The sequence below is a fragment of the Egretta garzetta genome, unplaced genomic scaffold (assembly GCF_000687185.1).
Source record: "Egretta garzetta isolate BGI_Z169 unplaced genomic scaffold, ASM68718v1 scaffold152, whole genome shotgun sequence".
In the NCBI taxonomy this organism is placed as follows: domain Eukaryota; kingdom Metazoa; phylum Chordata; class Aves; order Pelecaniformes; family Ardeidae; genus Egretta; species Egretta garzetta.
Genome location: NW_009259037.1, coordinates 1,337,623 through 1,342,223, shown reverse-complemented (window position 1 = coordinate 1,342,223; position 4,601 = coordinate 1,337,623).

Below are 4,601 nucleotides of genomic sequence, written 5' to 3'. Positions count from 1 at the left end.
CCTGCTCTCCAGAGCCATTTCTCTCCTCAGCCGTTCCCATCCCGCCCTTTCTGAGGCGAGCTGTGGCTACGGGCAGCGCTCGGGCGCGCAGGGCCAGCGGCCCGAGGGGTGACATGGCCGTGTACAAACGCTTTTAGTCTCCTTTGGGCAAAACTAGTGGTGTTTAAAAACCAGGCGGTTCCCATTTGTGTCGTTTATTGGTTCCTGATGATGTTGGCCGGATGGTTCATAAAGCAAACAGCCCTGGCAAACGCTGCGATTCGGCACCCAACGCTGCCTGGAGGAAGGGGTCACCGGAGAAACCGGTGTGGGTGCTGCTGCCTTTTGGGCTGCTTTTGGGCTGCTTTTGGGCTCTCCGGTGGCCCCTTCCCTTCCGCAGAGCCGATGGGCACCGGGAGGCTCCGGGCTCCCCGGAGCTCCTCTCAAGGAAAGCACCTGGTCGTATGGAGGTGGGTGTAAATCCTGCAGCTGGTGAGAAACTTTGTATTTTCCTTATACAGGCTCTGAGGGAGAAATCAGGTGAGGCTTTCATGGAAAAAATATAATTTGTTACTTCCAAACCCAAAGGTATTGTGTTCCCCCCCCCGTGCTTATGGTTTCATTTAAAATACTGGGAAAAATAATGACAAACCTCCCACAGATAATGTAAAGGCAACTTTTAACTGTCGCCCATCGTTGAATTTTTTTTTTTGCACTTTAATCATGGGTTGTAGAAAGGGTTAATGGATATCTGCTGTGAGACCGAACAGTTTGTTTAATTGGAAAAAGGTGTCTTTTAATTTTTTTTTTTTAATTTTTCTGTGAGGTTCCTTTCCTTGTGGCTTCTTTTCCATCGAGCGAGATGATTTGCTGTGTGCTCAGCTGCGAGCTCCTAAACCACTGCCCGTGTCCAAGCTGTAAGGAGGAGAGGCTGCTGAGTTAGAAATGGCATGGCTTGTCGAGGTTTGCTTCCTCAGAGAGCTTGTAACATCTTGGAAAACTTGGAAAGTAGAGATAAAGAGGCTGAGAATTGAAAAATATTTATTACGTGCATGACAGCCTTGGCTTCTGTGCATGTTGCACTTTGGGGCTTGTAAAAAAAGAAAAAAAAAAAAACTTTTGATAAAAACTAATGACATTCAGCTGGGAACTCCATGCCATTTACTGTGCATGTTGCACTTTGGGGCTTGTAAAAAAAAAAGAAAAAAAAAGTAACTTTTGATAAAAACTAACGACACTCAGCTGGGAACTCGATGTCATTTAAAAGATATTTTTATGCGGATGTAATGCACTCTCCTCATCCGGGAGGCACGTTAAGGTCCCGGTTTGCTTTGCTGGGTGACAGATGAGACCCTGTAAGTCTTGGTGTGGGAAGATGCAGGTGGTCCGGTGATGCCGGCCCCAGCTTGTTCCTGCTGGAGTTGGGAGTTGGGCCTTGAGGAGAGCAGTCCCTAACGGGGTAATGATCTCTAATTACTGCTGATGGGGCAGCCTGCCTCTGCTTTGGGCAGGGGGTGGTGGCGCTTGTCCCCCGAGAGAGAAAGGGGGTGAGGATGGAGGTGGGACAAGCAGAGGCCATCCGGCCGGCCGAGGGCTCCGAGACGCGTGGGGCTGTGCTGGTGTGGATGCAAGCGTCGCCTATGGGGGCTCTGTGGATGCAAGCGTCGCCTATGGGGGCTCTGCATTAGGGGGAGTGAAGGGAGTTAAGCTAAAAACGTTTGCTTTCTCAAGTGACGAAATCGGTTGTTTTGTAAGTGTGGGAGAAGAGGGGAAAGAAAATAATGCGAGAAACCAAATGCTGTGGCTGTAGTGTTTGATTCCTTTGATTTGCCCTCTTTGCTCACAAATAACAGAATTTGATAGGAGCTGTGTTACACCAGCTGTCCTTGCTGGCGGTGCTTTGACTAACGTGCTCCCTATTCCTTAAATGCATTTAATATAGTCTTCCAGGTAAAAGATAAAAGCTGCATTCCCAGTTTAACAGCTTCCTATGCCCCCGACACCCCTAATAAACCCAGACACCTTTATACGCCTCAGATCAGTGTGATGCTGCTGTTTGGACTACAGCAATTTATCCCGAGTCTGGGGAGTGCAGGTGCAAAGCCTGCAATTTTAGCAACATTTGGGTCCTCGTTTGCTTTTGTGTCTTGCTTTCTTTCCCCTTTTCCACTTCATGTGTTTATGTTTATCTGTCTGTTATCTAGCTCAATCAGCTTTTTTCATTTACGTGAGCTGATGCTGATCTCTGCCAGAACAGCTGTCTTGACAAGAAAAACAGGGATTCACTTTTCTTCCCCTGCCCGCCATTGCATTCCCAGCTCCCGGATTATACGGCCTGGGTGATGTCAGAAATGCACCACGTGGGCTGAAATTATCGGAAGGTGATGGTTTGATGAAGGCTCGAGGCGTGGGTAAGACTTTCCTCTGCCACGTGGGTTCTCGTGAAGCCGAAGCAGAGGACGGGCAGAGCTGTGGCCCTTGCGCCACGCAGGCACGAGCGGGCTCTTGCCCGTTCCTAAGCGGAAAGGCTTACGGGGATTCTGAAATTTGTATTTTCTTGGCGTCTTCCTCAGAGGATGGCGTGTGCCTCATGATGGCAAAGCCTGCGCTCATTAAATAAGCTCCTTGATTGCAAGACACCTGCCTCGCACCGTGCACGCCCCGTGCTTTTTGGTTCTTCTGTAAGACGAGTTGTGCCATAAGTTGGGTTTTTGGGAGCCGTTGGTTTGTGGACCGCAGAGCTGTGTTATTGACTGAACTGGTTTTAGAGCATGTTACAGGAGTACTCCAACCGCTGTACTTGGTGACCTCTTTCATTTAAGAGGTTACATGAAGAAAAATGGGCAAACACGGGCTGACAAACTGTGAAGGGAAAAAGAGCTGTAGAAAGGCTGGTGTGCAGCGCTGCCTTGTCGCAGCTCTTCTCGGTGTTGTCTCAGAAGTCGCCGTACATATTTTCAGTAAAGTCCTCGTATACTTCTTCATGTTTGATGGTGCCCTGTAAATGTGTTCAGCAAGATTTCGGAGCAGGTCGGTGGTACTGTAGTGAAGAAGAAAAAAGAGCCAAGGCAAGTGTTGGATGCTATGTGGGATGAAAAAGGATAAAGGATGAAGGATAAAAAAAAAAGGATGAAGGATAAAAAAAAAAAAGGATGAAGGAAAAAAAAAAAAAAGGAGAAGGATAAAAAGAAAAAAGGGTGAAGGATAAAAAGAAAAAAGGGTGAAGGATAAAAAGAAAAAAGGGTGAAGGATAAAAAGAAAAAAGGGTGAAGGATAAAAAGAAAAAAGGGTGAAGGATAAAAAATACTGACTGTTTGCCTCACCGATGTGAGTGCACTCCACCCTGCTCGCTGACGGAGTGGGAGGTCCTGCGGGAGAAATTGCTCAGTTATACAGCAAAGCTGAGGATTGTGTTTGTACATCCTTTGAGTGATGCTGTCATTTTGTAAATGTGATCTTGTATTCCAATCCCTATTTCCAAAATACTCTGCAGTGTAGATTTATGGCAGGGCTTAACGCCAGCTGGAGATCCCGTGTCTGAAGGTTGTATGGGAGCGCTTGGAGGCCATCAGCAATGGGTGAAGATGCTTTAGGGGGGGAAAAAAAACCTTGCCTTTATATAGAAATGTTAAGGTGAATGGCTCTGCATGTGGACGTACCCTGAAAATTTCTCAGCAAAAGCAGTTGGCAAGCAAATGGGTGTTTTTGCTAGAAGGTGCTATTCCATCGGCCTCAGGGGGGTCGGGAGGAAGGGACCGGCTGAGCGGTGGTGGCGGCGTGGAGCAGAGGTGGGGGCAAGCTGGGGTCTGCTCCTGCCCGGAGAAGGGGGAAAGCGGTGGCAACCTGCCAGGCAAACCCACGAGCCTCGGAGCCCGCAGTCACACCTTGTTTTGGGAGGATGATGCTGGCGTTTTAATTGCTATGTAAACCCCTAGCAATAGGGGGCGAGGTGAAGAGATTGCCCAGTATGCGGCTATATGCTTGAGTTTACTGGAAGGTGTAAAGGGCTCCTAGGGGTTTTGGCAGGATTGGCATGAGTGGCGCGTTCGAAGGAGATGGAGAGAGGCGTGAGAAACTGGTGCTTGTTTAAAGTGGGAGGCCCGTTACCATAATCATCATGTTTGAGTTCAGAGACAACCACGCGGTTTACCCGACCCTGGGACGTTAGCCGTACGCTGCATTTCAAAGAAATACTTGTGTTTGGTTTGGTTTCTTTTTTTTTGTTTTAAATTCGTATATAAATAGTGTAGTCAGCGCAGTGCTACTTGGCGTTCCTGGTGAATAATGCATGCAAACTTAACCTTGGTTCCTTGCTCCGTGTCCAGCGCGCGCTGGGATGCTGCGGCTTTCCAGCGCCGCATCCTTGCAGCCCGGGAAGCAGCAGCGGAGGGGCCGAACCCGGGTGCTGCCGTCGCGATGCCTGCGGTGAGCAGGTCTTTATTTCTTGATGGGCATTTCATTATTGATTTCTTGATACAATATTAATGAAAGCAGAATCCCTCTGTTGCCTAAAATATAATTTGGGGCCCTGTAATCGAAAGTATCGCAAATTGGATTGATGCATTATTAAAGAGTTCTGAATTACGGATTCTTTGTGGAGCATCGTTTATGGATAGTCGGTA